General features: G+C 34.8%; 1 long non-coding RNA gene across 15 annotated transcripts in view; it reads right to left on the bottom strand.

The window, feature by feature from the left end:
- LOC131049637 (uncharacterized) overlaps positions 1 to 22,590 on the bottom strand; it is a 66,231-nt gene extending 43,641 nt beyond the window's left edge. The window contains exons 1-7 of one of the 15 annotated variants that reach the window (XR_009106771.2): positions 22,255 to 22,585; positions 21,774 to 21,830; positions 21,056 to 21,431; positions 20,251 to 20,821; positions 19,847 to 20,167; positions 18,008 to 18,134; positions 17,511 to 17,920 (exon numbers count right to left, since the gene is read on the bottom strand). This is a non-coding gene — a long non-coding RNA (uncharacterized LOC131049637). Of the gene's footprint in view, positions 1 to 6,484; positions 6,636 to 7,930; positions 7,952 to 16,766; positions 17,320 to 17,510; positions 17,921 to 18,007; positions 18,135 to 19,846; positions 20,168 to 20,250; positions 20,822 to 21,055 lie in introns of those variants that run through there. The other 14 variants (XR_009106768.2, XR_009358679.1, XR_009358680.1 and 11 more) reach the window with 14 other exon arrangements.
- Between the last annotated feature and the right edge of the window lie 2,697 nt (positions 22,591 to 25,287).

Raw genomic sequence — 25,287 nt, 5'->3', positions numbered from 1 at the left:
CAACTCCATATTGTTTGGTCTATGGATTAGAAGCTATATTACCTATAGAAGTAGAGATACCTTCTCTACGAGTATCCTTGCATGGTCTTATACCAGAAGAAGAACAAAGAGTCTCTCAACTCCAGGAACTAGAACTGATTTAGGAACGTCGCCAAAATGCAACAGATCATTTAAAAGTATATCAACAAAGAATGGCAAGAAGCTATAACCACAAATTCAAGCCACACATTTTCCAGATTGGAGACATAGTTCTAAGGGAAAATCCAAGAAATCAACAAGATCGGGAAAAGAAGGTCAAATTTGAACCAAATTGGCTAGGACAATTTGTCATAGTAGCAACATATGGATCAGGAGAATACAAGTTATCTACCCCTGAAGGTGATTGGTTTGATGAACCTATCAATTCTATCCATCTCAAGAAATTCTATGCTTGAGATATAAAGTACTAAAAAAAAAATCAATAAAAAGTTAAAAAAAAGGGGGGGTATAAAACAACAAAAATGCAATAAATTTAGATGGTGAAAACCTGGTAAATAGGCACTATCTACAAAGTGAGTTCCTCCATCTACGAGATCGCTTTGCTCACCTATCCATGTCATCATATCCAATCTATTGCTTCCATCTATCCTATCTCATATATTCCATCTTTCGCATCCATTTCTCTAAACCATTTAGCAAGAAATATGCAGCTTACCAATATTTATCAATCTTTGACATACTTGTCGCAGTCACTATCTTAGATTTTATCAAAATCGATCAATTTGCATTTGTATCCCGCCATGGTTTGGATTTTGATCATTTCATTTATCCATAATAAATTTTTGTTTCCGCTGGGGGCAAAATCCAAATTCCTTTTGCTAAGGTGATCTTTTGAATCTTTGAAAATTCCAAAACATTTGAAAAACTTAGAAAAAACCAAAAACATCTAAGGTTTTGAAATAGATAACAAGCAACAAAGCAATGAAAATCAAGGCATTTCATAAGAACTGAAACATGAAACTCAGAAATTGAAGAATCAATAAGCAAGTTATAAAGGATTATCAAAGATCATTCATTAAGATGATTATATCAATTAATGACCATTAGAACATGTGAATGACATACAAGATTCAGTGTTTATATCTTGATTTTATTGCTAATCATATACTCTATGTGACTCAAGGATGTCCATGACTAGAGAAGCTATGATGGGGCATGATTATTTTCTTTGATTGCTATCTGTGGTTTATCTCTTACTACAATATGTACTTGTCTCAAGATATGATCAACAAAAGATCAAGGAGGACGTTCCAAGTCATGCATGAAAGGAGATACTCCTTTTCTGTTCTGCAAGCAATACTCAGGTCAACTTGACTCATTATATCAAGTTGCTTGTATTAACTTGTTATATCAAAATCCATGTAAGAAATACTCAGGTCATCTTGAATCATTATGTCAAGTTGATTGTATTTTCTTACAACATTTTAAAGCTCAATGATGAAATCAAGCACTGTTACAAGATCACATATGAAGAATGGCAATACAATTTTTAGTTAGATCATTTCATTAGCTCATTATTCATTTGCATGATAAGCATTGAAGATCAGTTGCATTATAAGCATATCATTTTATTAACAGATCAATGGTCATAAATAAAGATTGAGTATACTTTGAAAAACAAAAACAATTTGCATTTACATCATTGCATTAGTTTGCATTCAAATAAGTGCATTTTTATTCATCATATAATATAGTGTATCATCATTATTCCATTTTTCATTTAGTTGCATGCATAAAATCCAAAAACATTTCATATAGATCATTTGTATGTACATCATCATAAGCATTAAGCAATCATTCATTTGCATTTTCATATAGATCATTTGCATTTACAGCATTTAAGTGAAATTTTCATTTACATCCAGGATCATTAAAATAAAAAATCAAAAGCATTTTATCATTTGCACCATGAAAGTCATTATCATCATATCATTATTCATCTAATCATTACATCCATAAAATCAAAGCATATAAGCATATAGATCATCATCAAATAGAGTAACATGCATAATAAAAAGCATCATCATATAGAATTCGTGTCTGCATATAGATCATCATAAAACAATAAAAGTCCAAGTATACAATGATATCCGATAAACAATACAAGCGCCTCAAATCAAGTCATGACTGTCCTGTACCACTACCACCTGACTCTGCCCATCTCTGTGGCTATGGGCAAGAAGATCCTCCAGATATCTATCTACCATGATCACCACTCCTCTGAGGAGGTCCCATGACCCCACCACTGCTAGTATCCATCAACATGGTGGTATGATAACTACTTGCTCTCTGGCTCTCTACAACTGCCTCCTCATATCATCGTCGCCAGTAGGAAGTCTCCTTCCTGGCCCGAAATAATGCTCTAACAGTATCCGCTGAGAGAGTACCTGAACCAACCTGCTGAATATGATCCAGAAGACCCTAAGTATCTTGTTGTCTCCTAACAGTTGTGTCTCTCTCAGTCATAAGACTCTGTATCTATGCTCGAAGCTGATCAATCTGTGCTCTCAGACTGTCAATAGTATCATGCCCTGGAACATCATGCTCTGGTATAACCACATCTGGCATATCCTGCACTGGTGCAACCTGCTTTGGTAGATCCTACTGTGGTCCATGAACCCCAATCCCCTCACCACCAACCTGTCCAACTATTGGAATCTCAGTCTGAGTAACTCTCTAAACCCATCATCTAATCAAGGTAACATGATCCTCAGGATCCTCATCATCACCACCATGAGCTGCAATAACTCTAGGATCTGGCTGAATCTGTCCAAAATCAAGGCCTCTCCCACAACCCCCATCCAATCCAGTCACCCTAACTCCTGTCAATGGCAATCCTCTAGGTGATCTCATCCCTACCCTGCCAGTAACCCTCCCAATCCGTCCAACATCTCTCCCACCCATAGGACGAGGTCTCTCAATCCTGCCAGCCGGTCCAAATGGTCCTCCACGGACTCTCAATTGATGTCCTCTCCATCCAGGTCTACCACCACCACCTCCATCCCCACCATCATCTCCACCTCTCCCAGCCTCATGAGCATCTCTAAGCTCTCGTCTATGTCTTTGTCTCTTGATAACAGGATCATTTGAATCATCATCATCATCTCCTGAGCTAGGAGGAGGATCTGTCGGATCCGTAATCCAAGGAAATGGATGAGCTAATATATATTGAGCATACTCTGTAGTAACCCCAGGATCAAGAATGTGTAATCTCATATCATAAACCACTCTTGGAGTAGTAATAAACTTTGCACGAGCAATCTCAAATGACAAAGACGGTCCCCAATCTCGCCTATCTCTATATCGTCACACATATATCATCACACCAGTAGGCATAGGCTGAATGATACCAAACTGTCTCAAAATCCGACCAATCAACTGTCGCTCAACAATGAAAGGTGTCCGACCAATAAGATATCTACTCTGCATAATAAGCGGTAATGTCTGTGCATCATCCATCCATGGCTCACAATCAACATATGGTCTCCAAGTAATGCTATCTAAAGAATCAAGCACCCAACACCAATACTCCATCTTACCCAGTGTAAAGCGGAAAATCGCGATCGAACCCTAAGTGTTCCCCCCACCACTCCGAGGAGAGGGGAAGGAGGTCACTAGGGTTGACGATTTTCACTTAGGGGAGACTTTACATTCAAAAGAGGGGTTGAAACCCACAAGATCCAATCCCACACAATGCAAGATTGGATTCTAAATGAGTTTCAAGGGTTGAGACATCAAGAATACCCTCTTTTGTAAAGATTGTAGATAGAAAGATTGAACTAGGAATGCATAGAAAGTGAGAAAGATTCACTTATAAACAGAGATAGGAATATAGGATGAAGCTGCGGACCTGGAATTAGCAGTAAAATGTCGAGACGGCGCTGTCCTGCAAATTTGAGCGAAAGTTGACGGGATGATGGCGCCCAACGTGCACACGGTCCTCCGAAAAATCCACGAAACAAAGGGGGATCTGTTCGTCTCTGCACAAGGATTCCAGATCTTCAATTACAGCCGCGTACCTGCAACCTACACACAAAAAAGAGAGGATGATTGGGGGGTTAGGGATTAGGGTTTGCCCTTAGGTCAAACCCCAGTTTTGGAATTAACCAAGAAATGAGAAATTGCTGTAAATGTAAATGATTGTAATGTAATAAAGTACCAATACCTTGTTGTAAGAATGTTTGTATTCTTACATGCATAGGTGTAAATGTTGTTGTATGTTGTTTGTTGTATGTGATCTCCTCTTCAATGGTTGAATCCTTGTCTTGAATGCAACACTTAGCCTTGAATGGAGACTTAGAATGCTCAATTGCTTGAAGGAATTCTTGAATGCTTGAATGCTTGAATGTTTGAATGTTTGAGTATCGCTTCTGCCTTTTTTCCATCTTCCAAAATGGGAGAGGAAATGTAGTTTATATACTTGCCAATTAGGGTTAAAAGACTGATTTTTCCGACCTTAGGCTGACCAGGAAAGATTATTTTCCAATTTGCAAACTTAAAGACCCGAGACCCAAAAGAGACCGGGCCCAAAAATAGGGCCAGGGACCAGGGCGCTGGGCGCCATGGTCCCACCTCCAGGGACAACAGGGTGCAAGGAGGATTAGGCCAGGGTGCTGAAAAATGTAGTTTTTGATGTCATGAACAAGTTTTGGGGTCTCCATTCAGGTTCTGTGTTGCATCGCCATCGTGAAGACCCAAATGCAGTCGAAATTGCAAGTGTTGCAATTTTAGGATGCCACACCCAGCTTATGTTGAGTAAGGATACCTACATAAAAATAAACATATGGCTGCCTCTCTCCACAAACTCTATGATGGATAGGTCATGTAATAGCAATGTGCTCCCAACACCAGATCTGCAATAAAGTGCATCCTGTAGATAAACTAGCACTCTCATCATACACAACCTAGTAAAGATCATGATATAAATGTGCCAACATGCAAACACCCCAAGCATATCACGTACGATGCTGCATCATACTCAGAAGAACCTCACCCCAGCCAACAGAAAAACCTCACGATCACCTATCAGGACATATGAATCCTCCAATCAAACCAACAAGAATAACATGAAGAGTCTCGTAGTACATCACCATATCTACCCATCAGATCTCTCCTCTACTGATGCTCTCATCAACAAACATGACTCTACAAGCCTCTATCCCAACTCGATCCTGATAATCATACTACATTAGTCTGCCAGTCACCGGGATGTGCAGAATCCTGCAGACATCCTCAAGAGTCACACTAATCTCACCCGTCGGCAAGTGGAAAGTGTTATGCTCGTTGTGCCATCTCTCGGCTAACGCAGTCAACAATCCTCTATTATGTGTAATCTCAAGCATAAATAATAAATGTCATAAACCATAGGCATCTATATGTCTAATCTTAGCCTGGGACAACTTTGGAACTAAATGACACATGGCCGGTAATTTCTCCTGACACTGGAGAACATCAAGTTTCTCCTATTTTTCAAGAGATATCAATCAATCAAATCAAACTAAAGCAATCATTATCTATCAATCAATCAAATCAAACTGAAGCAATCATTATCTATCAATTAATCAAATCAAACTAAAGCAATCATCATCTATCTATCTATCAAATCAAACCGAAGCAATCATTATCCATCTATCTATCTATCTATCAAATCAAATTGAAGCAACTTCAGCTATCAAATCATTTTTTAAACCTATCAATCATGGTTTACTATCAATTACTGAGTTTAATAAAAAACTCTGCTAAGCTCTTGCATCAGAACCTAAATCAGTTTCTTAGAGCTACTCAATCATCAAATCTATCAATCAAGCTAATCAGATTTACTCAATCATCAAATTAATCAATCAAGCTAATCAGAGCTACTTAATCATCAAATCTATCAATCAAGCTAATCAGAGCTACTCAATCATCACATCTATCAATCATGCTAATTAGAGCTACTCAATCCAGTAATCAAAGCTATCTATCGATCTATCAATCATACAATCACTCAATCACGACTCTATTTTATCATACATGCGTATCAAACATGTTAAAACTAATCATCAAAGTGATTTTTAGCTTTTGTACCTATCAACAATCTCAAATTTAAACAAAAGCACTATCTTTTTTAGCATATGCACTAATCAACGACGCATATGCGCTACTTTAACAAAAAGTGCTATCTTTTTTATCATATGCACTAATCCACCATGCATATGCACTGCTTTATGCATTTGCGCTATCCTATTGAGTATAAGCACTAACAAATGAAACATAAGCGCTATCCTAAGCATTTGTGCTAACATTCTATGCAAATGCGCTAACATACAGAGCATATGCGTTAAAACATTCATTTGCACTAAACAAAATTGCATATGCGCTTAAAAAAACTGCAAAAGCGCTAATCTAAAATCAAAAAAATTGAAAAATTTCAAAAATTCAAAAAAGCGCTTAAAACATGAAATTTTGAACGAAAACTTGAAAACAAAGCTCGAGATAAGTTACATACCGAATAACCATACTCGGCAGGCCATTGATATCGCCGAACTCGCTCAAAACGATGACACTCCACTGGAATCACCATTTTGCCACTTTAGCAAGAATATTCTCTCCAAAAGCTGACAAGGATAACAATGAAGTTAAAATTAGCCTTAGTTAATTTTATATTTACTATTTGAAGAGTAATTAATTTCAAAAATGGGGCAATTTAATTTGTTTTTTACAAATGAATTTAATTGACTGAATTTTTATCACATTATCACGAGATTAATCGTTCAAACTAAAATTTTCAACAATTTCACGATCAATCTCCTAAGGGGGCACACAATTTGGATTTTTAATCTCTATCAGACATTATCGAGACTTGATTTGATCTTTGAAACAATGTTGTCTTCACATCATTTCAAAGAGGGGCAAAATGTATACACCTAAAATTGGCCGAGCAATTAAATAAATATTTTATATTTATTTAATATTTATTCTTCTATTAAATAGTTAATTTGAAAAGATTAATTTATTTAATTCATTTTCATGTCTTTCTATTAATTAATATTTAATTAATTAATTCATCTATCCTATTCTTCTAATTAATTAAATATTTAATATTTAATTATTCCTCTAACCAAGTTAATTAAATATCTAATATTTAATTATCTCCTCCAAACAATTAAATATCCAATATTTAAATATCCAGTATTTAATAGTTATTTTCCTATCCTATAGTCTCAAATATTAAATAATTCTTAAATTATTTAATCCCTTTTCCAACTCATTCTTCCATCTCCACTTCATCTTCCCTTTGCCAACTCATCAAACATGTGGCTAAGGAAATTAATATTTCTTTAATATTAATTCATCATTTATCTCCAACTTCCAAACTTAATGAAAATTGTGTACGTACACATATTTCATAACCATTTCCTATATTCTCTCCAACACCCCTACATCTTAGGAAGGGCTTGAGTCCACTTGTCCTATCATGCCTAAATTTCCTCCAACCATCCCTAGATTCTCTCAATCAGCAACCCAGTCAAGGTGAGATGACTGACACTTGTCTTCTCCTTCCCCCTTTCTCTCAACCTTCATCTTTACTCATAACCATCCAAATTTGTAGATTTGATCAGGATCGTTGATCTGAGCCACATCATCTAATCCTCTCAAAGTCTATAAAATCAAGAGCTTCAATTAAGAGAGTAAATCTTCAAGTTAGACTTCAAGAGACTTCAAATGCATTTTGTAAGCTAATCATATGCATCTGTGAGTTTTTGAAGCAATTAGCAATTATCAAATAGCAATATCATATATCATTTTAGCATAATCATTTTAGCATAATCATGTAGTATTGCATATCATAGTATCAATTAACTACAGTTATCAGTACATTCTTCATATGCCATCTCGGAAGCCAACAGTGCATTGTGTGAGAGCACACCATCTGCAACTAGGAACAGTGGAGTTAGGACACAATGAGACATAAATCATGAAGGTAAAATAATGTTTTATTTTAGAATGTATTTCATGTAATTTCATTGGTTGAATTTGGATTTCCTGTAGCATTTTCATTTGTATTTTGTGAAACTAACTTATTGCAAGTAATATTATAAGGATGAAATTCAAGCTCACACATATTCTACTAGGATTAGTTCAACAAAATTACAAATTTATGGAGTAGATTGTTTTTCTTCACTTAATCTCGCTTCGCTTCACAATAAATAGCAAAAGATATGAATATAAAGAATAAAACTACTTCTATATTTCAGTTCCACAATTAAATGACTCTTGAAAATGTTGAATTGAAGAGAATATAGATTTTACAAACAACCATAAGAAAATTCATAATTATCTACAAAACTATACAATCTCTTTTAGTAAATTATTTGCCAAAATCAAATTACTATAATTATCATATATGTAAATAAAATGATTAAAGAACCTAGAAGAATAGGCCAAAACATTGTTGTAGGTAACCTTGATAGGGAAAATGTATATCCTACACGAGGGAACAATTTAATATTCGCTACTTAGGGTAATGAGCTTCACAACATAGTTGCTAGTAAATTGGTAGATAATTAGTCTTCAAAGGAACGACTTGACAATTGGGGAAATGGAGAATTCTAAAACCTTTCACCCTTAAATTGATGCTTTGGATCAAGAAATTTTACATTAAGGGTTTTTGAGGCTTCTTTATAGGGATTGTTAATAAAAAAAAATGCAACAAAGGTAGCTTTTGAGATAGTTTTCACAACATGTACAATGAATTTCCTCTTTGTCAAGAGGATTTTTTCTTATAAAGATGTGTTACCTTGAGTTCATCTATAATGGAAGTCCATTGAACATATGATCAAATCAATTTGGATCCTACAAAGCAAGAAGATTGAGAACTCGAGAAAATATCTAAAAAGGAATCAACTAAGGTAGTCCTCCATTAGATCTAGCATATGGTTGAGGTTCATGTCACATCCACATAAACCTTATACTTTCTTTTGTGTTAAATGCTTAAGGTTTTGATGTAATTTGGACTAAAATGAAAATCCTAACTATATCGTGCTTGATATTTTTAAATATAGTATAGACCTAATGATTCAAGCTATAAACTTAATATTTGATAGTTAATTATTACCATGTTGAATAAATAAAAGTTATGAAATGAATGTGTTGTTTTAATGTACAATGCGATCGTATCTATACATATGTGTTATATTTTTTAGACTAACCAAATACTAATATTTTGTAGTGATGTATGTATAAGAATTTAATTTAATTATACAGATACCTAAATGAACCTAACAATTTATTTTGAAAACAATCCTTAAACTTTATAGCCTTGCCTTACAACTAGGAGGTCAAGTCACACTTAATAGACCACGAGACTATGAATCTCCTTGCCAATTACAAGTAAAGTATTTAATTGGTAGACCATCACTTCACTCTAGAAGGCTGTTCAAATAAACCTCTCATTGTCTCGTAGACATTCTACATGAACCATGAATGGATGAATTTGCAAGCTATCGATTGAGTGAATAAATATTGCAACACTAGACACCTTTGTCTAATCGATTTTAAGGTGTTTAAAAAATGAGATTAACATATAAAGATTATCGTAACTGACCGAATGACATTCTTAAACATTCAAGTTAGAAACTACACATAAATAGACTCCATTGAGCTGGTGGCTTGCCATCTGGATCTTTATTAAAAAAAACTAAAAAACAGAAGGAAAAATGTAACAAAAGTAAAAAAAAAAAGAGCCAGGTCATGAGATTTACACCAACCATGCAGTAAGGAGAGGGCGACTATATTCAGGGATAGTATTTTTTTACAGTTGTATTCTGCTTGTGTCATCAGATTTTCACAATTTATTAGATTAATGCTATTATTTCTGAATTTGATAGGTAAGATCATCTGTTCATTCTGATCCGTGTATAGACACTTCGGTAAGGAGGCAGTCCGAGTTAAGAGGGCATGACGTGAGTGTGCAGAAGTATGGAGTAGGGCAAGGAAGAAGGGGCGACAGTGCCATATAGGGAGCATGACGACCCTCCAATCCTCTAGAAATTTGCTGCTACGGATGCAGGACAGCGCGCGGAGTGAAATAGACTCGCGTTCCTCCATAAATCTGCAATTTCAGGCTCCGTTTTGTGAAGAAAAATGCAGAGGAAGGCGTGATAACAGGCGATCTAGATTGTGCCGTGGGAGAGAAAGGCAGAGGGAAGCCGTGAATAGAGGTGACTGGGGTTGAGGAGAGTTGCAGAGGTGTGTAGACGGCGGGCGGGCGATAGTAGGAGTATTTCTTCAGACATAATACACCTTAAACAATGCTGAGCTTGGAATACGTCTGCCACCAAGAATAAGGTTCTTAAAGCGCTGGTATGTTCTTCCTATTTTTTCTTAAATGCCAATTCAGATAATATACCTGAACCACTAGAAATTAGAGAGCGATTGAGTTATTTATATGTTTTGTATAATAGCATCTAACGTGAGATGCTTCATTAATATTGCGTTGAGTGATGGTTTTCAATTTGATGTTAGTGATAAAGAGGGCAAGGAAGGGTATGAGCCTTAATAAGTGTTTTCTATTAAAGGTAGATGTTTATTGAGGGATGCTCACAAAGTGTTTGACAGAATGTAACAATGAAGTGATCACTTTGTTTTACTATAAGCAATAATGGGTTCCCACCCAAAAGGGATTGACTATCGTCAACGTACTCTTTATCTTTGTCAAAATGAAGCCTTGAGTTCTAGGTTGGAATTTACGAAACCATGGTTGATTGATTCTTGGATAGCATAAATTATTATAAATTTTGTCAGGAATTTGTTTAAATGGTCCTACATGGTTGGAGTTCTCGAGATGCTTGGTAAAAGTTGGTCTTCCTTTAATAGCTGTGTGAAAAATGAAAAAAATAATAGCTAAGTCTAGCTTATAACCACCATTCAGCTAAGTTGGTTTTTTCTGGTTTTTACTTATGAGCTGTGAACTGTGCTATCTAGGAACAAAATTAAACAAAAGTTAAACAATTGGATAAGTATTACATTGGGATAATTACTATCACCGTAGCTGCAAATATATCCTCCACCGTAATAACTGCTAACCCTCATCCATTTGCCAGTGCTGATATAAGGTTTAGGGTATAGTGTCATTAACATGACTGGTTGTAAAAGAAAACACTAAGTTGAAGAAGCCTGTAGGGAGCCTTTACTCTTATACCACTCCAAGTGACAAGATTGTTATTACAATTCCTTAAGTTAGTGGAAACTGATCCAGAATCATCATTCTATTGTCGCCAAGAAACCAGGATATAAATGATAGAATTAGAGCATTGGAGTCTTTGCTAAGGAAAAGTGAATGAAATATTTTCTGGTTACTTCTGCCTATATATCCAGGTAGATAGTGTGAAAATAAACAACACACAGGATATTCATTAGTTCTTTCAGATAGGAGGCAAGGTGTAACTCATTATGGAACTGGTGCACCATTTAGTTGTAAGCTGTAGAGTTTGAGAATTATATCACCAGATCACCTTGATTGTATGAGCTTTTATAACTTGAGGAAAACCTCACATAAGTTTTGTAGAGAAAATCTAATAGCAATTAAGTTCTACTAATCTGCTGATCAATTGGCTGTCCTTAGTTCTGGTTAACCATCTATTTTGGTAGTTCGTGCTTGCATGAAGTTAAGAAAGGAATCACGAACATTTTTGTACTAGTCCTGTGGTATATGACACTAAAAATGATAAACAAATATGAAGAAATAAAACTTTTGTATATGGTAGTTCATGCTTGCACGAAGTTAAGAAAGGAATCACGAACATTTTTGTACTAGTCCTGTGGTATATGACACTAAAAATGATAAACACATATGAAGAAATAAAACTTTTGTATACGAACCTTATGTGAATCAGTGGCTCGCTAAGGACCCTTGAGGCTCTGCCTGTTCTAAAGTCGAGGAATTAAGTCTTGCTAATTTTCTGTGGTTTTTATGAATGGGTATTCACTGCCATAGGTACTGTATACCTAAATAAATAAGTGGATGATGTTACCTTGACCCTCCTCTGGTCATACGAACCTTTAAACTTATGGGAAAGCTTTAAATCTAGTAATATAATCATCAAGTTAAATCTGACTTAAAAGTAGGCTGCTATAATATTAAATGTCAGAGTTACATTAAACCTATGCTCCCCCAAGTTTTCAGGACGGGGACAACGGGATTTGTTACTGGTATAGGGGTACATTTTGGCCATTTTTTAGGGGACAATAGGGGACGGCTATCAAGTTTTTTTTTTTAAAGATAAGAAATTTCAAATATTCATATGATAGTCATAGCATTGATATAACATTCATCATAGACATTATAGAACCTTTGTGAGCATGGATAATTGAATAGGAATTATGATGTTCTCTATATTTACATATGAGCATGAGTTAATGATGGCATGCTTGGCTCATGTGTATATTCAAGATATGGATTTGTTATTAAAGTTTCCCTAAAGCCTTCAAGATTGCATGTTTTGTTGTCAACCTCATTAACAAAGAGGAAAAGTTTAGTTAAGAGATAACTGGTTATGTTCCAATTTGACCTTAGATGGGATTGTTCTATGAGTTATTTGTGCAAATGCATTTTTGCATTATGAAAATGACATTTCTTGCCAACTATGGCTTAACTCATATTCAACAGTATGATGACTCTAGCATGCCAACTTTGTCTTTGTCAGTCTTTTGTATACGATAAACAAGTTGTCCAATGTATTTTGTAGATTTTGTGATCACAATTCACCTTTGATCTATTACTTGGTTAGACTTATAGTTTGATGGGGGTTTGGGGCAATGCCTCCAACAGGGTTGAGGGGCAACACCCTTGGTACGTTCCTTGTCATGACATAGGACAGGGTCAAGGGTGGAGCCTTTGCCACCAATCCCAATTTAACACCTTCAGAACCACACTAAATTTCATGCCGAACACAATTTTTTATGTTTTTTTAACAAATCCTACTGCACATGTCATAAAGCAAACAAGCATTGAAAGGTTGTAAGTTATTTTAAAAAGTAATTGAAATTGTCCTTCGGTATGTTAGAGGATAGCTAGCCGTCTGACAATGTACCCTACAATTTTTTTGAAGTTGAAGGATATTTTCTAAATTTTGACAACAAAGGGGATGGGGAGGGCAAGTTTCCCAGGCGTCCTCCAAATGAGGGTAAAAAGGTAGGGGACACATCCTCGAGGAGCACTGCATTAAACCAATATTTCTATTGTAGACTATGGCTCACCTCTGACTAGTCCACTAGTATCCTTGTATTTGAAGAAGCGATCTCACATTGTTATTCCTTGATAATATGTTAACACCTTTACCCTTCCCAACTTTGTGTATACTTGTGATGACTAAACATGGTGAACAAGGTCAACCTGAAAATATAAGGGTTGGATTATTCCGGTTCATACTAGTATCTGTCTGGAAGGCTCTATAATAATCTACCTTTAGTTATCTCAGTCAATTATTCGTTCACTTTAGAATGCTTGTTAGGTTGAATCAAAATGCAGCTAGAATCGCAATTAATTTCAGGCTATAGATGACCTAAGCTTGAACCTTGAAGATATTGGAGTAGTTATAGGCAATCATAATATAAAAAGGTAGGGGATGCATCCTCAAGGAGCACTGCATTAAACCAATACAATAATGGATCACCTCTCACTAGTCCTTTAGTATCCTTGTATTTTGAGGAAGGGATCTCACATTCTTATTCCTTGATAATATGCTAATACATTTACCCTTCCCAACTATGTGTATACTTGTGATGACTAAACATGGTGAACCTAAACATATAAGGGTTGGATAATTCTTGTTGGAGTAATTAGGACAATATCTATTTTTATTAAATAAAGTAGGTCCTTTAATTACTTTATTCACTTAAGCTAAACTTAGGTGCTTTTTTCCTTTTATTAAATTAGGCTAATAATATCTTAAGTTGTCTCATTTATTATGATTGTGACCCTTGGCACTAGCTAATTTAATCTTGCTTTAGGGTTTCATTCATCCTTTTATAAGAATTCATTTATTCTGATATTCGTTGTAATCATAATCTTTTTGTGCAGTCAATACAAAATTCTTAGGTTGTGTTGAGCAAGTTATCCTTGCTTGATCTTTCTTTGTGTTAGGTGGTGTGCTTGCAGATGATTCTTGGCTTGTGAGGTTAAATCATCAACTTCTATGATTCCAGTTCATGCCAATGTCTGCTTGGAAGGCTCTATAATAATCTACCTTTAGTTGCTTCAATCGATTCTTCATTCACTTTAGAATGCTTGTCAGGTTGAGTCAAATTTAGCTAGAATTCCAGTAAATTCCAGGCTATTAGATGACCTCAGCTTGAACCTCAAAGGTATTGGAGTATGATAGGCAATCATGATATAAAAAGGTAGGGGACGCATCCTCGAGGAGCATTACATTAAACCAACATTTCTATCGTAGACTATGGCTCACCTCTCACTAGTCCACTAGTATCCTTGTATTTGTAGAGAGGATCTCACATTCTTATTGCTTGATATAATGTTAGTACCTTTACCCTTCCCAACTATGTGTATAATTGTGATGACTAAACATGGTGAACAAGGTCAACCTAGGAATATAACAATTGGATAATTCCGGTTCACACTAGTGTTTGTCTAGAAGGCTCCATAATAATTTATCTTTCTTAGAATGCTTGTCAGGTTGAGTCAAATGCAACTAGAATTCCAGTAAATTCCAGGCTATAGATGACCTAAGCTTAAACCTCAAAGATATTGGAGTGGTGATAGGCAACATTGGACCATGCCAATGATCAATGCTTGGGGCAACTATTGTACCTTAGGGACTAGCCGACATTCACTTGTATCATGAAAGTGAAAGATTGCCAAGGGCCATCCTAGATGTGATATTGTAGTGGTTGAGCTTGTTGTTATCCCTATTTGTAGGTAACAAAAATCAGAGCTGTTTGTTGCATCGGGAAGGTTAGCGGGCAATCGCCTGTAGTGCGAAGGTGATCAATGCTAGGTGCTACTCATATTGTGAAGTGGATAGTTGACAATATCACTAAGGCCACGAGGTGGTATACATTCAGAGCTATTTCTTCTTGGGTGGATAGACTTATTGCTAATGGCCTAGGGGAAATTGAAATTGAAATCCACCAATATGGAAGGTTCATTACTTGTGGAAATCTCTCTTGTGCCTATATGATTGTTGGGTTGGGGATGGATCTCTAGTGTAGTATGAGATACATTGAAACCCTCTTCCCACTTGTTTAATAGTATGCTTGACCTCGTTTGGTCGATGATGGACCCTTGGTGTAGTATGGGATACACCAAAGTCTTCGTCCTGTGAATCCTTGGAAAAACTTATCTTCACCTAAGCCCATGATCTTGACTCCTTCACAAGATTATTATTTGAGATAGTTGTGAGGTTCGCTTGGTTGGAGTGGATGGGGCAATGGTTCACTTGGTTGGGTTTGCTGCACCCTCAATGCCCAGAAACCTAGTTAACTGGGATGCTATTCTTGGCTAGCCAAGTTCTTATTCTCTTCCAGGTACTCATATATTATGATCATTGCACTTTGAATTTTTATTGTTAATAAATTGAATATTCATCGTTGCTTATTGAAAAATAAATCTGTATTTACTTGCTAGTTCTATTTTAAGAAAAAAAATTCTTTCTCCATGTCGGGTTTTTAACCACTCAGTAAATTTTCATACTACAGGCATGCTTTATGATAACAATTCAGGGAAAATTGTTCTGTTCTCATGCTAGGAAATGCATGGAGATTGACCTGCCAAAAGACCCTCTCCACAAAGGAGTCAGTTATTACATTTCCCATAACTCTTTCCTAGAATGCATTAGTAAAGCATCTTTCAATGTATTGAGTCGATGCTCACATATCTCTTTTCTTGTGCATATCTTTTTGAGTATAACAAAAAGAGAAGCTTCAATTCTAGGCAATGATTGCAGTGACTCTAGAATGCTATGAATAGGTATTTAATAGTTTGGTAAAAGGTTTATGCAGAATTTTATTCACCTTTAACAGCATATGATCCTTGATCCATCATCGTTCTCTTCATTTTCTCCTTATTATTTATTAAAATTTATTTATTTTGGCTTTCATCCCTTCTGATATATCTTTTTTGCATGTAGCATTTTTTGTATTTAGGATTCCAAGAGCATGTTCTAAATTGTACTTGGTGACTGGTTAATTTTCTCAGTATCACCTATATCAGAAATAGGAGAGTGGAAAGAAAGTTGACCCTTTAGGACAATAAAGCAAGAATGTAAGATAAGTACAATACTTTTCATGTTGGGTAACTAGAGGTTTGCTTACCATCTTGTAGTCACACATTTCACATGACTTCCTAAGCTCTCCAATTATAATATTGTAACCAACCTATAGGGTTTAGTAATTATGACATCCATAATAATCGCAAGAAATATTAAGCTACTACAGTTGAACAGAAGAATGAACATGATTCATAACCAACTCTTTTAATTTCACAGTCCTCTTTTTTTTACACAAATACTGTAGCTTGCAATACAAAACAAGGAGATGTTTCCTCTATCATGTCTTAAAAACCTTAAATAAAGATTATATCTGAAAAATTCAAACAAATAAATAGACAAAGTAAACCATCAAATTCTAACTAGCAAACACATAAGCACACACCCATAGGAAAATCACACATAAACCTCAGGTATGTAACACACCATGTTTGTTCTTTGCAGAATGCTGATAAAGCGGGATAGATTTAATTTACAAGGCTTGCTCTGCCAATTCAACTATTCTGAAGGCAACCATATCATAATAAGTTCAGACACAATAGGTTCCTACCACTAAATCCATATACATGGGAAATTGGATGGTGAAGTAAAGCCTTAGCATGCCATGATGACCACATAAAAATCCACTGTCAAAAGGTTTATGCAAATACTGGATATTAGACAGCATAGAATGTGACTGCCATGTAATAGCATTTCAAAAGGACAGAAATCCAGGTCACAAGATGCATTTCAGCTTTCAATTCAGATCAATAAGGTTTTAATTATTTTAACATATTTCTTGTTCCACTTCTGTTTAAATCCAGCCTTGACTGTTTAAAGCTTAGAGAATGTTTTAGAATAAACAAGGCATTTAAACTGCTGGCAAGAATCATATAAAAATTCTGCTTAGAGAATGTTAAAAAATGGCAAACAAATGAAATTTATTGAAAAAAATACTGGCTTATAAATAAAATAAAGAATCAAGCACTGAAGCGCTTGTAGTAGTGTGAAGATAAGTCCATTGTAGGGTGAAATGCTGACATAATTTTAACAACAAAAGCAATGGTTAGTAAATTAAATGGTGCTTTCACGACTCATGAAATGTTCCAACTAAAGCATTCATTGACTATCAATTTGTTACCCATTAAACAGGAGGAAATATAATTGCCCAGCTAAATATCTAGTGGTAACAACATAAAGAACACAAACACAGGGGACAAGATACGCTAAGACAAATAGCAAAATGCTGATGATGCCCCCTGTTTCACAGTGGCCTCACTTCATTTTAATAAAATTGTGATGAAAGATATAACTCCACGAATAATTATAGTTGCCTTGAAACTGTGCTCTTTGTTTGCAATACTAGAGGAATTACAAAAGGAGCAATACTAACGCTCAAAGCAATTCCAACATCTCCTATTTAATAAACTATCAAGTTCAAGATGGGTTTCCATATCAAACCTTAGTCAAGACACTTGAATTGGCATCGTTCCTATTGAGGCATCCTCATCAGGCAGATACACAGGATGAAAATCTGGAGCATTGCTTTCGTGGTTGGAATCTAATTATTTCATTAGGCGAATCCATATTACTGTAGAACAGAAGATCGTTTAGCTGAGACTTCTGCATGCAGCTCTCTGATCCAAATCAAAGGAGTTAATCAAATGCCACCAAGATAGTCGCTGATCTAATCTTAATATATTGATTTGTTATCATGTTGATACCTTTTCTTTAGATTAACTGCCGCATCTCTGACAGTTGATCTTATGGAGTAATCGTCATTCTAGATCTAGGTTAAGATGCTGATTTGGAAGTTCATTGATACCTGCAAGTTTTGGCGTAGCTGCAAATCTATATTTTTGACAGTTACAAAAGAGTTTTGAGTTACAATTTCTATAAATAAAATTTTGAGAGTTTTTTTAATATTGCCTCTATACAGATATATTAGAAAATTTCAAATAATAAAAATATAAATTCGTTTGTAAAATGTATTTTTATTTCTACTTTTTGATATTGGAGAAATAAAAAATTATTTTTTAGAAGATTAAGAACCGCAATTTTTATATCATTTACAATATATACTCATCTTAAGAATAACATATACATAAAAAACTAAACTTAGAAATTGTGCTTTCATCAACCTTATCGGAAATAGAAGATTGGATCCTAATCAAAACACTATTGTCCAGTGGGCTCCTCCATACCTGTGCTCTTCTCATATATCCAGGATGCATGACACCACTGCCCTAAAAACAAAAATGGCACTTATCCTGATGTGCACATATTATGCATTCTTCTCAAGAGATACAAGACAGAAACCCTTGATCATCCACATCCAATAGTTTGTGGTTTTAATGATGTATTTGTGTTAATTGCAATGAAATTCCTCACTATTGTAGAGTTCATAGACCTCAAGGCTGTTGAAGAAGTGAATTACAAATCTGATTGCGGATATTAGCCTAATAAACTTCATTTGTCTCACAAGTTTTCTAAGTTGAAAAATAATTATTACAATATAGATAATTGAATCTAGCAAATCTAAACATTAAATTGTCCTGATCGTATTGAGGGAGAACTCATGGTAAACTACCTTTTCATGAAGTTGTTTGCCTCATGTTAATGCTAGGCTGTGTAAGGGTTTGTAAGTCTAACTAGTACAGCCTAAGTGGTTCTACTTCCTAAACTTGAAGGCTCTCCTATTCTACACAGGTGTTTCAACTTTGGTAACATGTCCGTTGAATATAAATAATATATAAGTAGAAATAATACCATAAGAATCCCTTTGTGAAGTTTGCCATGACCTAAAAATTTGTCACTGCTCTGCATTCTATAGGCTCAAATTATTATTTTTTTCCATCTTCCTGTGCCACTTTGTTGCTTCCATTTTCTTGTTGGCAAATTTTGGTAGCTAGCATCTTTCTTCAGCACTGATTCCAATGTTATGTTTTGAAAATGAATCTGTTCAAGTTTCCCACTTATTGTTTTATTTAAAAAAAACTGTTCCCAAGACTATAATTATGTGCTTATTGTGGTTTATTGTTGAATTTATTCCAAGATAATTTATATCGAGGTGACGATAGTCAATTTTATTATACAAGAAAATGACAGTGGAGAGCATCATATGTTATCTTCTACAACAGAAGTTTAAAATGCCCTACATAATTTTACAAAACACTTCCACCAATGCATATCACAATATAAGTTTTTAATTACAATAATTTGTACAAACAATGTATCTCACGTAAACAAGAAGTGAAATCAAGTAAACACCTTAATTAAAAACACCATATTGACATATTCAATTCAAGACAGAAGGAAGAATTGTAAATCCAAAGACAAACGAAATTCCTCACTATTTATTTTATTGTTGCATATTTGAGCAGCTATCAGAATTGAGAAGCAACATTTCACGTGATGCAAATGCAACTATTCTATCACTCTCCAACTTTATGATTGTTTTCAAATAATGCGTATCTATCAGAGGAACGATAACACCATATTGATATTTGCAAACTTCAAGAATTAAGGAAACAATGTAATTTCAAATAAACGAAAGTACTCACCATGTTTTTTGGTTGATGCAGATATGAGCAGCAGATAAGAGTTGAGAAGAAAACCAGAACTGAACAGCGAATTGCTTGGAGGCAAATAAATGTATCACAATTTCAAGACCCATAACTCTCTTGTAAGAACAGTCTTCACTTTCAGTGGAAAAGGGCCTGTAGTTCAGTGTTTGGGCATCACAGCATGCTGATGGGTGATCTACATTGAAGATTTAACAGGTCCATAGAAAATACAATGTTGCTGTAGAACAATGTCCGTAACATTTGTTGAAGATGAGGCTGAAGAAGTGTTGTTGGGATGTCTGCTAACCCATCCAACACCTAATTACAAAGGAAAAGTTAAAAAAATTGACACCCACTTGAAAACAGAATTTTTCAAGAGGAGGGTTAAACAGGTGAGTTACCTGGTCTTGACGTGTCTGCCCTTGAATAGAATCAGGTGAGTGTGAAAGTAGTAGGGAGCAGATGGCTTTTACAACTTCATCTCGGAAATGCACCATATCCTCAGCTTCTTTGAACTCCAAACCCTTAATTGACCTTATTTCTCTTAAAGCCCTATGCCATTCAGCTCGAGTCTCATCAACTATCCCCAAGTCTTTCCATACTTGGTTGTCCTCTGTAATTTCAGAAAGGGACTTTGGTGATATCATGAAGAACAAGGGTAGTATCTTCATGTTTGGATTTTTGCCAGAAATTTTAGCTTTGAGGAAAGCGGAAAGTTCCAGCATTGGCCACTTTGAGTGGCTGAAATCCTTTGAGAGAACCAATACCGCTACTCTGCATTTCTCAGCGGCTTCAAAAATGCGGGGAGGGAATTTTTCAGCTATTGGCAAGCTTAGAGGATCCTCATCAAAGAAACAGGACACACCTTTATTTGTGAGGTCCTTGTGTAGCTCCCAAGCAAGGATCTTCTGTTTGCCACTGTGACCAGTAAATACATCCTTAGCCAAAGACTCGCTTCTCCCTTCACCATCTCTGTTAAAAACAGAACAAAAAAGGTCAACAGGTCAATTTCTTCTTACAAACAACCAGGCCTTGAATTTGATAAAGCAATAATTGCAATTCTTTGGTAGAAAAATTTAAAACAGGTTGTATGAGAGATATAATTTTGTGCGCAACAAATTAGCAAAGCTCTTAAATGTAGTAAATAAATATTTACACTAGTAACAAAATACGTAAAAGGAAACTATAAAATCAAATTTGCCTCACCTCTATGTTGAACTCGTTGAAAACCTGCCATAAGCAGTCAGAACGTGCAGCCACTTTAAGGTGAAAGCCATACTCACCGTAAAGTGGCGGCACGTTATGGTCTGATGGTTTAAGCTCTTCCTTATTAAGGGCCTCTTCACCCCTGCCATAAGCACGGCACTAGAAGACTGCCCTCTAGAAACACCAGGAATTCTTGCAAGCATCTTGGGTCTGTAGCATAGTGGAACATCAAGGCAGACAGAGAAATTAATTTTACTAACTCGTACATAGCAAGTGGCAGATTCATCTGATAAGGAAGCCGGTGGCAAGGATGGACTAGATGAAATGACCCCCCTTACCAGCCTCAAACCCTGAATGACCTTTCAAACTCCCAATCCTGTAAATTAGGTGTCAAACAAGTCAATCAAGAAAATAATCAAAAGAGTATCAACAAATTGTCAAATATGTGAATGGATGGTATAAAGCTTGTTCAAAGTGTTTCCAATGTATTATAAAACAAGAAATATAGAAAATTGTTGACTCACAAAATAAGAACGCTACATAAATAGCTAGCTTAAAAGGTACAAAATATTGACCATTCACCAGCTTTATGAGAAGAACAATATTGTTCAACCTCCTCCAAGAATTCTAGAATTATAAATCTCATGTGTTCGACACTAATCCACTCAAATCACATTCTTAAAGAAAAAACCATTCTCTTTTATTGAAATGACATTACCTACACAGCCAGCCTTAAAGCCCCACAAGATGATCCTAAATCAGCGCACGGAGACACCTGATTATGTCAGTGAAAAACTCAACAAATTGCAAATTTTGGTAGGGTTTTCATATTGATGTACTGCTGGGCAAGGCAGTATTTTCATCTACATTTCCTCTAAGAAGCAGCAAAATGCACCCAATAACCGTATCAAGTTCATATAGTCAAACCTATCTATATATGCATGCATAGCAAGTTTTCATTAAAACAAACACTACCAATACTACATTCAAAATCAGCCATTAGATATACAAAGATAAAAATGACAACTAATTTGTTAAATCTCTGCTATACAGTGCTAAATTAAGTAGTGAGCAGTCATTCTCACAAGGCTAAAACGCAATCTTAGAAAACCAAAGTTAAATTAAGCTAAGCCATACCAATACTAGATAGGATAGATATATATGTCCATTTGGTAAAAATCATAAAAACCAGAACTCACCTGACTTCTCGGAACGAACTTGTGACAGAAATTCAGTACGATGCAGAACTCTAATAGTTTACACTCTTTTATAGGAAGTCTCAACTAGGCAAAGCATAGAATGTCATTCGAATCCGAGGAAAAATAGAATCCTCTATGGATCACATACATGACGGTAGTGCTGCATCTAGTTGTTAGATTTGCTGCATCAAAACGGGAAAATAAGGTGAGACAACTCCATAGCAAGTTGCAACACACTATTTGGTATGTTGTCAACATACTTTTTGACTGAGTGACCCTGGCTTGTACAACAGTATGTTAGACAACCCCACCGAGTCGACTAATCTTTTGGTTCGGAGATGCACGATTTTGTCAATCATTAATGATTTGATTTAGTTGGGCCATCCCCTCCGTTGGCTTTTTGTTTGCTAGTATTAAATGCCATTACTGTTTCGCATGTGAGCTTGTGAAGCCAGACTGTTTGTTTTGACGATTTTTGTTGTGTGAAGAATCTCACTCCACGATTAAAGAAAAGGACTAACGTTCAGATTACAATGGATTTGATTGAACTGAACTCTCCTCCTCCAAGTGGCCTTTTGTTCATTAGTAAAACTATACGATTCTTAGAAACATATCTGTAAATATTTTTATTCATTAACCGTGGAGTAAGGTCCCACTCTCATTGTATTGAACCCTAAAAAGTATAAACAACAAGGGAGGAAGCTAAGGAGAACTCCATGGTTAGTTGAAGAGAGTGCAGATTAGTGCGCAGACCGGAGGGGCGAAGCATTTCGAGTTAGGATTATCACTAAGTAGTAAACGTAATTCCTCTCGTTTGAATATATCCAGCTCTCCAAGAAGAAGATATATTTAGACGATAAAAGTGATCAAGGAGGAAGTCCCCAAGATGGCCTAGTGGCAAACCGTAGGGTGGGGGGTTAAATTATGATGGTTTCTCTTCGGTTTTGCCCTTCATGAGTGAGAATAATGTTGTGGTTAATGAAGAAATTATGAAAGGTTTATTGTACTTTATAATTATCTTAAATATATATATTTTTAAAGAGGGAAATTTGTTCCATTTTTCATCATTTCTATTTAAATTAGGGGTTTGATTTGATTGACAATTATTTCATCTATTAATATTTTAGTTTATTAGATTCTTAATTTTGGTTGGTAGTCATTATAAAATTATTTCTAGTATGAAAGATCCATCTTTATGATTTGAATTATTCACCTCTAGTTAAACAAGCACCTACCAACTTCTTATTGATCTACTAACCATGATGTTAATTTTTTTAAGCTCCCTTTAAAATTTTGTCTCCATAGAAAATAGATTCCAATATAATTTTTAGTAAAAAATGTTAAGGTCATATTTATAATTAAAAAATAGATTCCAATATAATTTTTAGTCAAAAATGTTAACGTCATATATTTATAACTAAAAGAAAATAAGACAACCTTGAACTTTATTTAAGGTTAGTAATTTAATTTTAAAGAAAACATAAATAAATAAAGCTTAAGAAGAATAATTATTTTAGAAATTGTAATTAGAGGTGTGCTAAAATAGAAATAGAAGGGTTTTGGGTTGGATAACTTTAAGTGAAGCTTACATAACGATATTTTGCTATAGAATGCTAATATTTGGACATTAGGATTGGATTATGAATTTGAAGATTGCGATAAATGAATTTTAAGTATATAAATATTCAATAGAGAACCACAATTACAAAGATTGGATTCAAAAGTTACAATTATCTAGAATCTTCAATTCTATCCTAGAAACTTGTGATCTTAGTCAAAATAGAGTTGAACTTGTAAACAAGGTTTTCTTGGTCCTATTTGAAATGAGTAATGCTTTATTCAAGTGCTAAGGACTATTGTGAAGCATTCTAGACTACATTGCAAAAATGTACTAACTTCTCCCTTACTCTTTTGTCAAGATCCAAAATTGTGTTAATAGTAAAAATAAAGAGATAAAAGAGGTATCCAATAAATTCTTGAGTGTAGATAGTAATGTATGTCATTAGATACTTTGTTATGGAGTGTGCCTTGAAGCGAACTATGATAATGGATTTTAGTTGATAAAGATAAATGAATTTTTTGTAAATGCATGCAAATGGATATGCTTGGTGCACTTAATTGCATTTAGAGAGGAGTCTTGTGTATAATTTACGAGTATTCAAATCATTTCTTCATGTGTTCCTCTTATGTGAAAACTAAATGCATGACCTTAAACACATGAAATTCTAAATTTTGTATACGCATTGGTAAATATTGGTTTAATCCCAGGTTTCACAATATTAGGACTTGGTAAGAGGATAAACTTGCATTATTGTTCTTGTCTAAGGTAAGTGCAAGATGATGGGTACACATTTGACCATAAGTGGTAGTGTTTTTCCTCAAAGTCAAAGTTTGTCATAGTGGAGCAAAAATTTGAAGCACTTACACATATCTAGAATCTTAACAAGGTCTAAAAATTTTAAATGTAGGGTTTTGTGTCTAGTTTTTAAACATGTTATTTATTCTACTACCTAAATGATAAAAGTCGGTTCTATGTAGGATTTACAAAAAAATCTTATTAAAAGTCCCATGTTTTGAGCCAAAACATGCATGTGTACAACCAACATAATTTGGCCTAAATAAATGTTATTGTATAATTTTTTCCTAATATTTTTTAAGTTTTCTTAAATTAATTTTAAAACCCCCTTGTGTACAATCAACATTATTTGAGTTAAACTAATCATTAAATTATTATTATTTTTTAATTTCTGTAAAGACGGTTGTCTAGATTTGTAACATATTATTTTTTCAAAGTTCCAAATAATAAGAAGTTACTAAAAAATGGTAATACCTATCATTTCAAGTTTATAAACTACCTTCCTAAAAAAATTAATAAATAGGAAAATATGTTCAATCATAAAAACAATCACATATTCAAAAACTAGATATCATTATCTATAATGGATTTTAATTTCATCAAAAAATAAATAAAAAAAGACTGTCAACCATATTGTCGAAATCAACCTAACACTTCCATTGAAAGTGGACCCATTA

The sequence above is a fragment of the Cryptomeria japonica genome, chromosome 8, assembly GCF_030272615.1.
Source record: "Cryptomeria japonica chromosome 8, Sugi_1.0, whole genome shotgun sequence".
In the NCBI taxonomy this organism is placed as follows: Eukaryota; Viridiplantae; Streptophyta; class Pinopsida; order Cupressales; family Cupressaceae; genus Cryptomeria; species Cryptomeria japonica.
Note: the sequence above shows the minus strand (reverse complement) of the source record. Positions and strands in the feature narration are given on the sequence as shown.